Here is a 14,407-nt window from a genome sequence, read left to right as displayed (position 1 = left end):
TGCTGCTATTGCTGTTTACACTACTACCCACATTCTAACTCTCGGTTCATGAGGCATAGGTCTTTCATTTTTCACTCTTTCATTTACCAGTCATTTTTCCATGAGGCCTATAAATTAAAAGTCACAGGGTTAAAATGTGCTAAAAACATTGTTAAAGGGATTCTGTCACCTCCCCTAACCCAAAATCCGATTTTAAAGCAGCCATGCAGCACAGCTTACCTTGATTAGGCTGTGCTCTTTTATCTTGTAATCCGTCCAGTAGTTTCTGTAAAAAACGACTTTTATGGTTATGCAAATGAGTCCTGAATGTGCCCAGAGGGGCGTTTTGTTCCCCTTAGAGAGCCCAGTACCGCCCCTCTTACAGTGCCCAGCCCGCCTTCCTTGCGACTGTCTAACCGCCCCCAGCCTGCCACAGCCTCTCCTCCCTCTCCTCCCCCTCCCTCACGGCCGAACGAACTCTCGCACAGGCGCAATACCCACTGAGGGCTGCGCCTGTGCGATCTGCAGGAGACTGAGGGCAGGAGCTTCATCCTCGTCACTGGGCATGCGCCGAGCCCAGTGACGTCCAATGCTTGCTCTTCCCTCAGTCAGCAGGGAAGAGCAAGCATCGGACGTCACTGGGCTCGGCGCATGCCCAGTGACGAGGATGAAGCTCCTGCCCTCAGTCTCCTGCAGATCGCACAGGTGCAGCCCTCAGTGGGTACTGCGCCTGTGCGAGAGTTTGTTCGGCCGTGAGGGAGGGGGAGGAGAGGGAGGAGAGGCTGTGGCAGGCTGGGGGCGGTTAGACAGTCGAAAGGAAGGCGGGCTGGGCACTGTAAGAGGGGTGGTACTGGGCTCTCTAAGGGGAACAAAACGCCCCTCTGGGCACATTCAGGACTCATTTGCATAACCATAAAAGTCGTTTTTTACAGAAACTACTGGACGGATTGCAAGATAAAAGAGCACAGCCTAATCAAGGTAAGCTGTGCTGCATGGCTGCTTAAAAATCGGATTTTGGGTTAGGGGAGGTGACAGAATCCCTTTAACTGTTTGGCTGTCCTTATGTAGAAGAGAATTAACTTGTTGCAGGATTTTGTAATGCAGACCTTGGCAGACCTATAAACATGACACAACTTAGAGTTACAGTCCCTCACTCTCTATGCTATGCTTTCCCTGATAAAACTCTAAAATCTATCCAAATATATGTCCCTATAGTGTCCCTCCCTAGTACAACATTACTGATTTGTGTCTGCAATAGCTTTTTGTCAGACACAGCCGAGACATATGCTCTCAGGGCGCAAAGTGAATACAGAATGTTCTATGGCTTTCTCAGCCAAAATAACTGCCCAAATGCTTCTCCTGATTTTCTGATCAGGCTACCTGTCAGCCTCTGAGCCAATCAGGGCAAGCTCTCCTCCCATCCCTCCCAGGGTAATGTCATCCTCCAGCTTCACCCTTCCTGTTGGTTCCCCGCCAATTTTCACAGTAAAATGGCTCTGGTGCTGTTTCTGTGATTCATCTAAAGCGATTTACCAAAACTTTGGATTTGTTTGGCTGATTAATTTTTGTAAAATTCATAATAAATTAGATTAAAATCAATTTGTTTATCCAGTTGAAAGATAGATAATAATTAGGGATGAGCGAATCGACTTCGGATGAAACATCCAAAGTCAATTTGCATAATACATTGCTTCAATACTGTACGGAGCGAAAGCTCCGTACACTGTTAGAATGCATTGGCTCCAATGAGCCAAAGTTATTACTTTGTGAAATCTCACTAGACTTTGCGTAATAACTTCATAAATTGATTTATATTGTAAAAAAAAACATTTCCTGAACTCGGGTTTGGTTCCAAGTGGTATCTTGGAACCGAACCCAAGTTCGGGAAAAGTTTTTTAACAGTAGAAATCAATTTATGAAGTTATTACGCAAAGTCTCGTGAGATTTCACAAAGTAATAACTTTGGCTCATTGGAGCCAATACATTCTAATACTGTACCGAGCGCTCGCTCCGTACAGTATTGAAGCAATGTTTTATGTAAATTGACTTTGGATGTTTCATCCGAAGTCGATTCGCTCATCCCTAATACTATGCAGCAGATAATATATATATAAATAAATAATAATGGATAGATAGATAGTACAATCCAGTTACAAACATTTCTATCTTGCAGATTTGTAAACCAAAGAAAAGATGAACTAACATCACAGAAGCAGTGTGTCCTTTCATTGACACTGACCTTTAAAGCATGAACCTTACAAAAATATTTTCATCCAAGTGTCATATAAGAGGCCTTGTACTTTTCACTTTCCCATGTGAGCTTTTGGCAGTGTCAACAGTGATGATAAGTGAAATCTGTTGATGAGGGTGATAATCATTGTGATAATCATAGTGACCAAAGGATAGATGGTCCTGGAGCTATTGAACTTCTGTCAGCTGTCTCAAGTTAGCAGCTGTCGAATAGTTACATGGCTGCATATCCATTTCTAAATATGGCAATTTAAGATACACATGTGGGCATTGGGGACATAAGTGTGTGGCTTTTTCATATTGCACATCTGTTGAGTGAACCCTTTGATGCAGAAGAAGCTTACACTACTTTGTGAAATGATTCTCTGTAGGATTCAGCGTCAAGCACTCATGTACAAGTGGCAATGCTAACAAATGTGTTGTAAGATGAACTTATTGTACTGACGTAGAAATGGATATGTGCGGTAATATAGTACAGATGGCTATAAACAGTATGGCCTGCTAACACTAGCCTCATTGCTTCTGTTTATAAAGGAAGCTAGGACGCTGTGACCGATTAACTGAAAGGTGGATCTAGAGATGAGCAAATTGATTTTACGTGAATCAAATTTGTTATGAATTTCTCCAAAATTTAGAATTTAGGCAAATCCGAAATTTTTGTGATTCATCCCGTACAAATTGATCAAAATGGTAGCCACCATTTTAGAGATCAGAAGACAAAGAAGAAGGCATTTGCTACCAAAAAGGCATAATTTTTGGATTGTAAGCTCTTGCAGGCAGGGCCCTCTCTCTTTATGTTCCAGTCTGTGACTCGTCTTGTTCATGCTTAGTGCAATGGTCTGTATTATGTATGTATACCCCTTATCGTATGTACTAAATAATAATAATAATATCGGTTGCACATAGTCTTAGCAGACCCAGAATGTCATAAATGACTCTTCAGGGCAATTTGGGCTGTTTTGATTTGGGTTGGACTTATTTGGACCATTTGTATTGAATTGAACCTGAAATGAATTAATCTCTAGACAAATCCAAATTGTGACTGAAGAACCCTATTGCCTTATAATAGGATCTGTCACCATGATGGCAAGAATAGTGCTGCAAGCTGCAGTTATAGAAACTACGACTGAGGTTCACAATTTTAATGTAATGTAAAGAGCTTAAAGGGCTTCTGTCACCCCACAACAGTCATTTTTTTTTTTGGCTAGTTACATTCATTATAGCGCGATATATGAGAATATAATGTTGTCACTTACTTTCATGCGGCCGTTTCTTGAGAAAACGAAGTTTTATAATATGCAAATCCGGTCTCTACCAGCAAGTAGGGCGTCTACTTGCTGGTAGCCGCCGCAGAAAACCGCCCCCTCGTTGTGTTGATTGACAGGGCCAGCCGTGATCTCCTCCTCCGGCCGGCCCTGTCAGTATTTCAAAAATCGCGCGCCTCTGTTCATTCGGCGCAGGCGCTCTGAGATGAGGAGGCTCGTCTCCTCAGAACTCCCTCAGTGCGTCTGCGCCGATGACATCACCGAAAGAGAAGACGTCATCGGCGCAGGCGCACTGAGGGAGTTCTGAGGAGACGAGCCTCCTCATCTCAGAGCGCCTGCGCTGAATGAACAGAGGAGCGCGATTTTTGAAATACTGACAGGGCCTGCCGGAGGAGGAGATCACGGCTGGCCCTGTCAATCAACACGACGAGGGGGCGGTTTTCTGCGGCGGCTACCAGCAAGTAGACGCCCTACTTGCTGGTAGAGACCGGATTTGCATATTAAAAAACTTCGTTTTCTCAAGAAACGGCCGCATGAAAGTAAGTGACAACATTATATTCTCATATATCGCGCTATAATGAATGTAACTAGCCAAAAAAAAAAAAAAATGACTGTTGTGGGGTGACAGAAGCCCTTTAATCCTTTGCATCAGTTATCATTGATTTATTCACATAGGAAAAAAAAACTATATTCATGGAATACCATATCAATAAAATATATCAAGAGTATATAGCCATAGAGTATAATGAAAAGTGACTTGTCATTTGCAGACTGGTTCGATATGATTCCTTTTTTCAAGATCAGCAGAGTAGCCGTTTTCCCAGTAAGACCTCATGCACACGACCGTTGTTTCATTCCGTGTCCGTTGTTCCGTTTTTAGGGATTTTCTGTGTACCCCTTGACTTTCAATGGGTCCGTTGAAAACTCGGCTAATGCACCGTTTGTCATTCGCGCCCGTGATCCGTGGTTTCAGTCCATCAAAAAAATATAACCTGTCCTATTTTTTTCACGGAAAACGGTTCACGGACCCATTCAAGTCAATGGGACCGTGAAAAAACGCGGAGGCACACAAGATTGTCATCCGCGTCCGTGCCTGTTTTTTTCCTATCATTTGCATGGCAAACTTGACTTAGATTTTTTTTTACTTTCCTGCATGTCTGATGATCCTCCAAAAATAAAGGAAGACACACGGAAACAAAAACGGAAACGGATCACAGAACAATAGAACACCATTTTGCGGAACGGAACACAACAACGGTCGTGTGCATGAGGCCTAAATGTCAGTTACAGGGGGGAAAAAAACCTTAAAGTGAGCAGTAACTGTGCCCAGTGCCATGGATTGATCAAGTTATTTCTCAAGAGAGCCGTTATTAATAGAGAAAATTATGTTATTTGGGTAATTTGCTATTGACTGAAAAAGGAAGCCTGCCAATTGCTCCTCTTTTTATTTTTACGAGGTTCTGGAAGTATGTAACGTTCCAGTGACTACTCAGATGAAAAAGAACAAGAAATAATTCACAGTCTGAAATGTAGAAACGATTTATCTGTAAAGCCAAAACAAGATTTGGCATTCATGTTATTTTCATTGTTGATTTAAATCTCTGTCATCATTACTATTGTGTAGTTCTCCGATATAAAGGAGTGCAGCTGGAGGGTAAATATTTACTTGAATAGAGCACGAACTGAAAGGGAGAAACGCTGTTCTAAACGCAGTCTGGTCTATGCGCTAAGAGTACATCTTTTTCCAATTATCTCTTTTAGATCAAATGCACCCAAAATTGTTAACAAGGAAATAACATAATTTTTTGTCCACATTTTACAGCACATTTTTGGAGTCTTTTATGTTTAGATGATGCATTCTCTGAAACAACTGCTACAATACAGAATTGCAGACATCAACAAAGACAGCTCGAAAGTTTTCGATAAATAGTAAAACTTTGCTTAACCCCTTCCCGACATATGATGTAATATTACGTCAAGGCGGCAGGTGCGTTCCCGCATTTTGACGTACTATTACGTCATGGTATTTGGGCGGGCACTGGAGCGGTGCATGCCCGATCACTGCAGGGGCCCTGCAGTCCCTGGTACCCGGGCCCCTGCTGTATCCGCCGACATTGCTTACCAAACCCGATGCCGGCGGATTAACCCCCTCTATGCAGCGATCAGCGCTGACAGTGGCATAGTAGGGATTTTTCGGAGGGTGAGGGAGCCCATCGGGTCCCCGCACTGCTATGGCAGGGACCCGATGGGTGGGAAGGTAGCCCGATGGCATGCAGAGGATGCCTAATGCCTTGCACGGCATTGGGACCTGCCTTCTACGGGTGCCCAGGAGATCCAGCCTCAGGCTGGGTATCCTAGACAACCTGTTAGTGTAATACTGCATTGTAAGGCATTGCAGAGGGGATAAGACCACTAAAAGTAAAGCCCCAGAGTGGGACAGAAATAAAGTTTTAAAAAAAAGGGTTTTTAATTAAAAATAATAACGTTTCAAGTAAAAAAATAAAAGAAAAAATGCCCCTTTCCACTGATTTTATATTATAAAGTAGAAAAAAAAAGAAATCACACACATATTAGGTATCGCCGCATCCATAACCACCGCCTCTATAAATATATCACGTGATCCACCCCGTCCCATAAACACAGTTAAGAAAATAAAATAAAAACTGTTTAAAAAAAGCAATTTTTGTCGCCTCACATCACAAAAAGTGCAACACCAAATTATCAAAAAGGTGTATACCCCCCAAAATGGTACCAATAAAACTATCACCTCATCCCGCAAAAAAAGAGCCCCAACATAAGAAAATTGCCCCCAAAAAATAAAATAAATAAAGCTCTCAGAACATGGAGACACTAAAACATCTTTTTTTGGTATAAAAAATGCAATTATTGTGTTAAATTGAAATAAATAAAAAACAGTATACATATTAGGTATCTCTGCATCCGTAACAACCAGCTCTATAAAAATATCACATGACTTAACCCCTCAGGTGAACACAGTAAAAAAATAAAAAATTAAAACCTAATTTTAGAGGAAAAAATTCCCGACTACAATCAGGCAATCAGAAAAATTCCCTGGATCAACGACCCTTCTCCAGAATTCTAGTTAGTATAATGTAATAAAATTACACTCCAGAAATGCAACCAGACCCCTCTTGAACTCTTTTAGTGGGTTCTTCATCTAAACCTTCTATGACAGAGAGTTCCATAAAAGGGTAATCTCTAGTGATGATCGAGCATGCTCGGCCGAACACCAGTTTGGCTCCAGCATCGAGATGCTCGGCACATCGCTTTGTTGTTGCTCGGCACATGGCTCGAGTGCCATGCTCGAGTCTCCTCCCCGCACTTTTGTTGGCTGCTACACAGCCAATAAATGTGCAGGTAAGTACTGCCACTCAATGTAATGCCATAGCCATGTTGGTTACTGGCATTACAATGATTAGCTGGCCGGAACGTTTCATCGGGTGCTATAAAGCACCCGATGACACGTGGTTCAGCCAGTCTTAGTCAGGGAGAGCTGTGCTGTAGAAGGGACAGATAGTGTAGAAAATTTAATTTAATTTTTTGGTTAGGCAGGGTTGGTGTTAGAGACCCAAAAGGACTATAGTTGTATCTGGCAGCAATATATATTTTTAGCGCAACCTGCGCTAAATTGCGTGCGATTAGAAACCAAAAGTCCTTTTAAGGACTATTGTTGTATCTGGCAGCAATATATATTATTAGCGCAACCTGTGCTAAATTGCATGCAATTGTTAGAGACCCAAAAGTCCATTTAAGGACTATTGTTGTATCTGTCAGCAATATATTTTTTAGCGCAACCTGCGCTAAATAGCTTGCAATTGTTTGGCCGCTGCAGACAGCGACATTACCTGGAGTACATCTCCTGTGTAACGTGTGCACATCCAAAAAATATCAGTGACATCCAGTGTACTTTTTCCAAGGACAGTGTACGCTGCGGACAGCGACATTATCTGCGTTATTTCTCCTGTGTAACTTTTCCACATCCCAAATACCTGTGACATTCCCTGTAATTTTATATTAGCCGCTGCTGACATCAGCAACATTATCTGCGGTATTTCTCCTGTGTACCGTTTCCGCATCCCAATACGCGTGACAATATTTTATTAGCTGCTGGTGACAGCATTGACATTGTCTGCGGTATATCTCCTATGTGATATTTCTACATCCCAAATACCTGTGACACTCCCTGTAATTTTCTATTAGCCGCTGGTGACATCAGCGATATTATCTGTGTCTATATTATTAGACGGTCAGTGGATAACAATTTTACTGCAGGCCAGTGGAGTACAAGCCAAAAACATTAGGCATTCACCGGACAGAAAAGAATAAGTGATTATGTGGCTTGAGGTATATTAGGTGGTCAGTGGATAACAATTTTACTTTAGAAATAAGGGAGCGAGCACTCGTCTATGGCATACACTCAGATTTAATAATAAAAATTGCAATGACAAATTAATCGGACAATAATTCAATAACACAATTAAAGTACTATAAAATATTACCAATGGTATAAAATAATGGTCGACCATATATGCGCCACTAATTGATGGGAGCAATACACTGATGCATATATGAGGTCCAATGGTGTCCACAATGAATGTTAGATAAAGTGACAGTGCAATAATAAAGAGTTAAAATAAATAACTGTGCTGATAACTTGAAATAATAAATATCAATATCCTGGTGAGAGGTAAAGTGATGAATGGGTGCGACAATTTTATGAAAAAATAGGGGACACCGTATAGGGCCTGGCACTATAGACTTGTATTCCTTCCTGTAGAGATTGAAGTTCGATATAAAGTCCGCAATCAACCGCAGTTAACAGTCCAAAAGTTGCTTGTATTCGGTTAATAATATATTCTGTAAACGCAGTCTATATTAGCTGTGTAATTCTCACCTCTGTCTGGAGGTTATTCCTTGCTAGGAGTAGAGAGTCTTACCTCCTATATTGGCGTGTTGCACGGTCTGTTTCTTAATGCGCTGCAGGAGTTCAGCTGGAGACGCTGTTACGTCCTCACAGCTCCCAAATTCTAGTAACCTGGCCCAAATTTCGCGGTATTACGGGTGGGACAGCAGTCCGATCTCCGCACTCACTGTGTTCAGGGCGATTAGGTTGTTACAAAGTTGCAGTGGTTACAAGGTTGCAGTCTTTAAATCTTTCTGTCTTTATAGCATGGCCATGCTAGGAGTTCTCTTTATGGAGGTTCCAACAGAGTGTCTGAAAGCCCAGATGCGTTTCGAGATAGTTCCAATCTCTTCCTCAGTGGTGGTAACAGGCACTCCTAACCTCCTCCTTTTAAACAATTATCAGGTGTTCAGCAAGTCCTGGTTGTATGATCCAGGATCAGAGTGAATTTCCAATTTTTGCCATGATGCGGTTCTCATGCGTTTTTCTTGCGTTTTTTTCTGGTTGATGCGTTTTTCAAAACGCATCAACCAGAAAAAACGCAAGAAAAACGCATGAGAACCGCATCATGGCAAAAATTGGAAATTCACTCTGATCCTGGATCATACAACCAGGACTTGCTGAACACCTGATAATTGTTTAAAAGGAGGAGGTTAGGAGTGCCTGTTACCACCACTGAGGAAGAGATTGGAACTATCTCGAAACGCGTCTGGGCTTTCAGACACTCTGTTGGAACCTCCATAAAGAGAACTCCTAGCATGGCCATGCTATAAAGACAGAAAGATTTAAAGACTGCAACCTTGTAACCACTGCAACTTTGTAACAACCTAATCGCCCTGAACACAGTGAGTGCGGAGATCGGACTGCTGTCCCACCCGTAATACCGCAAAATTTGGGCCAGGTTACTAGAGTTTGGGAGCTGTGAGGACGTAACAGCGTCTCCAGCTGAACTCCTGCAGCGCATTAAGAAACAGACCGTGCAACACGCCAATATAGGAGGTAAGACTCTCTACTCCTAGCAAGGAATAACCTCCAGACAGAGGTGAGAATTACACAGCTAATATAGACTGCGTTTACAGAATATATTATTAACCGAATACAAGCAACTTTTGGACTGTTAACTGCGGTTGATTGCGGACTTTATATCGAACTTCAATCTCTACAGGAAGGAATACAAGTCTATAGTGCCAGGCCCTATACGGTGTCCCCTATTTTTTCATAAAATTGTCGCACCCATTCATCACTTTACCTCTCACCAGGATATTAATATTTATTATTTCAAGTTATCAGCACAGTTATTTATTTTAACTCTTTATTATTGCACTGTCACTTTATCTAACATTCATTGTGGACACCATTGGACCTCATATATGCATCAGTGTATTGCTCCCATCAATTAGTGGCGCATATATGGTCGACCATTATTTTATACCATTGGTAATATTTTATAGTACTTTAATTGTGTTATTGAATTATTGTCCGATTAATTTGTCATTGCAATTTTTATTATTAAATCTGAGTGTATGCCATAGACGAGTGCTCGCTCCCTTATTTCTACATTTACTTATTCTATTGAGGTGGGGCGTCCCCAAACTGAGTTTGCAGCACCGTACCACCCACTACCAGCAGTGAGCCACTTAATTTAATTAACAATTTTACTTTAGGCCAGTGGAGTACAGGCCCCAAAAATTATGCATTCACTGGACAGAAAAGAACAAGTGATTATGTGGCTGAAGGTATATTAGACGATCAGTGGATAGCAATTTTATGGCAGGCCAATGGAGTATAGGCCCCAAACATTAGGCATTCACCTGACAGAAAAGGCCTTTTATGCCACTGTATATACATAAGTAGTGATGGACGAACATCGTGTGGGACCCGATGGCTCGAATGCAATCAAATGTTCGCAAACCACAAGTTCGCGGCGGGCCTCATGCAATTTAATGGCATGCAAACATGAAAAACCTTATGGTCATATTTCGAGCCACCAAATACTTACTAGAAGTGCCCACAACATGGACAGTGACATACTAGAGGGGGATCAATGACAAAAAGTCCCACAAAAAAGATGTATTTTAATCATGGGCCATTTTTATGCATCTTAAAGGGGAATTCTCAAAAATGTGCCCTGCGGGAGCCTAGAGTAGTTTGTATTTTAGGCCACGGGAGTACGGGCCCTAAATATTAGGCATTCATCTGACATTAAAGAAATTGTGATTATGTGGCTCGAAGTACATTATGCGGTCATTGGATATCAATTTTTCTGCAGGACTGTAGAGTATAGGCCCCAAACATTAGGAATTCACCGGACAGAAAAGATCAAATGATTATGTGGCTGGAGGTATATTAGACGGTCATTGGATAAAAAATTTACTGTAGGCCAGTGGAGTACAGTGCCCAGACATTAGGCATTCACCATACAGAATAGAAAAAGTGATTATTTGGCTGGAGATACATTAGGCGGTCAACGTATAATAATTTTACTGTTGGCCAGTTAGATTCCAGGCCCCACAAATTATGCATTCATTGTACAGAAAAGATCAAGTGATTATGTGGCTGGAGGTATATTAGACGGTCATTGGATATCAATGTTACTGCAGGCCAGTGGATTATAGGCCCCAAACATTAAGCATTTACCGGACAGAAAAGATCAAGTGATTATGTGGCTGGAGTTATATTAGACAGTCATTGGATAACAATTTTACTTTATCTGTAAGATCTGGGAATGCATAGGAAAATAAATTTCTCTGACTCGAATGGAAGGGCTATGGTGGTGGTGGTGTCTTTGAGGGTGCACACAACAGAGAGTGAGGAAGGTGCTGATACAGAGGATGAGGAGGGTGCAGAAGCGGAAGAATGAGTGAGCCACTCAACCAACTTTGGAGTGTCCTTTGATGTAATCGCACGCACCTTCTCCGACTTCTCACTTAGGCTTCGGCCTGGTGCACCCACCCGACCCCTACCACCACTGCGGAATGGCCTGCCTTTTCCTCTGCCTGTCATTCTCAAAAGGACCCTGTGACAAAGTCCTTATAGAAGAGCAGTATTTGTGGAAGCAGGTATATTGCAGGCCTCAATCAATATTTGGTGGAAGCTGGTATATCAATCCCCTCTATCAGTATTTTGTGGAAACAGGTATATAGAACCCCTTAATGAGTATTTGCTGGAAGCAGGTAAATCAAACCCCTTAATCAATATTTGGTGGAAGCCGGTGTATCGCAGGCCTTAATCAATATTTTGTGGAAGCTGGTGTATCACACCCCTCAATCAATATTTTGTGGAAGCTGGTGTATCACACCCCTCAATCAGTATTTTGTGGAAGCAGGTATATCAAACTCCTTAATCAGTATTTTATGGAAGCAAGAAACCGCACCCCTTAATCAGTATTTTTGGGGGCATCAGGTATATCGCACCAGTTGCAATTAGTTATTCTAATGTCCCGCTATCTAGCTGCGGTATCTCAGCAGAACTGCACACAACTGCTGCACAATACAAATGCACTATAATATACTTTCTATGCTAAAAGGTATATTATAGGTATATCACAACCCTCAATCATTTTTTTTGGGGGGGTCAACAGGTATATCACACCAGTTTATATTAGTTATTCCAATACCGTTTGTCCCTCTATCTAGCTGCGGTATCTCATTAGAAACATACACAAATGCTGCACACTACAAATGCACTATAGTATACTTTCTATGTTAGAAGGTATATTATAGTTATATCACACCCCTCAATCATTTTTTATTTTTTTTGGGCAACAGGTATATCACACCAGTTGCAGTTAGCTATTCCAATAGCTTTTGTCCTTCTATCTAGCTGCGGTATCTCAGCAGAACCACACAAAACTGCTGCACAATACAAATGCACTATAATATACTTTCTATCTTAGAATGTATATTATAGGTGTATCACACACCTCAATCAGTTTTTTTGGGGTGCAACAGGTATATCACACCAGTTGCAATTAGTTATTCCAATAGCGTTTGCCCCTCTATATAGCTGCGGTATCGCAGCAGAACTACACACAACTGCTTCACAATACAAATGCACTATAATATACTTTCTATGTTAGAAAGTATATCATAAGTATATTACACCCCTCAGTATATCACACCTATCGATAGCACACCTATACCAGTCGTTAAAAGGACTTTTGTGTCCCTATTAGCTAGCTTTTGGTGTCCCTAACAATCTGTCCCTGCTTTACAAAGCAACCTCTCCCTACACTGGCAAAACACAGAATGTAAAATGGCTGCCAGATCAGGTTCTGTGATAGGGTGAAGGTCTGTACATGTGCTAAAACATCTCAATTGGCTGTCCTGTCCCACCTGTTGGATGTGTCATGGGTCAAAGTTCGGCGCAATGCAAAAAAATATGGCACTGGCAGACAGCGCCATATGTTCGGTGAATCGCGAACGAGCAAAGTTTGCCGTAAAACGACCGCCGGGCGAACCGCAAGGCCATCTCTAGTCCCGTAACATCACCTGTGCCCTGACCAACGCAGTTACTGGAAAGGTCCACATAAACACTGACACATGGACAAGTACTATCAGACAGGGACGCTACATTTCCCTGACGGCACACTTGGTGATAGTAGTGGAGAACGGGAGCGAGTCGTACCCTGGGATGGCACAGGTGCTACCGACGCCAAGGATTGCGGGCCCTAATTCCATCAGGGTTTCTGCCACGCCCTGCGCTAGTGACTCCAACCCCCACTTCTTCTCCTCCGCCTCCACCTCAGAATTATCCTCTTGGAGCACCAGTCAGCCATCAGTCGGTAGCTGGAAGCAGTGTAGCACTGCAGTGGGGAAGCGTCAACAGGGCGTGCTTAAACTGATCTGCTTATGTGACAAACAGCACACTGCCACAGAGATGTGGCAGGGTATAAGAGACCAGACTGAGCTGTGGCTCTCGCCACTCAACCTAGAGCCAGGCATGGTTGTGTCTGATAATGGCCGTAACGTTGTGGTGGCTTTGAAGCTCGGCAAGCTCACACACATTCCATGCCTAGCCTACGTCTTCAACTTAGTGGTTCAGCTGTTTTTCAAAACCTACCCCAATTTGCTTGAGCTAGTGGTGAAGGTGCTCCCCATGTGTGTCCATTTCCGCATGTCATCGACAGCTTCCTACTGGTCTTTTAATGCTGCAGCAGCTTACAATTGCCAGCTCACCGACTGTTGTGCGACGTGAGCATGCGCTGGAACTTGATGTACCACATGTTGGCCAGGTTTTGTGAGCAGCAGAGGGCAGTAGTGGAATACCAGATGCAACATGGTCATCGCCTTTCCAGTCAGCTTCCGCAAGGGAGGATTTATGACTGTGAGATTTTAAGAAACTTTGAGAAATCAATACAGAAGGTGAGCAGCAATAACGCTATTATCAGCCTCACCATCCCACTTCTGTGTCTACTCAAACGCTCACTGCTCACAATTAAGGCCGACACTTTGCATATGGAAGAGGAGGAAATGGGGGAAGACATTACACAGTTTGATAGCCAGACCACCCTCAATTCGTCTTCTCAGCGCAAATTGGATAATGATGATGATGATGGAGAGGAGGAGACGGTTATCTCCGCTACAGAGGGTAGTACCCATGGAACTTTAATTCCTATCTGTTCAGTGTGGATGGGCAGAAGAGGAGGAAGAGGATGAGGAGATTGAGAGTCATCCTCCTGATGACGACAGTGAAGTCTTGCCTGTTGGGACTCTGGCACACATGGCTGACTTTATGTTCGGCTGCCTTTCCCATGACCCATGCGTTTTATACATTTTGGACAACATCGATTACTGGTTGTTCACCTTTCTCGATCCCCGCTACAAAGAGAACTTCTAATGTATCATTCCTGTGGTGGAGAGGACAAGCAAAATGGTGCAATACCAGAAGGTCCTTGTTGAAAAATTGCTCCAAAAATTTCCAGCTGAAAACACAGGTGGCAGAGTACGTAGATCCTTGGGCAATCGAGGAGGGGAGACAAGGGGAACAC

Source organism: Bufo gargarizans, chromosome 7, assembly GCF_014858855.1.
Source record: "Bufo gargarizans isolate SCDJY-AF-19 chromosome 7, ASM1485885v1, whole genome shotgun sequence".
NCBI lineage: Eukaryota > Metazoa > Chordata > Amphibia > Anura > Bufonidae > Bufo > Bufo gargarizans.
This window is presented reverse-complemented; position numbering follows the sequence as displayed.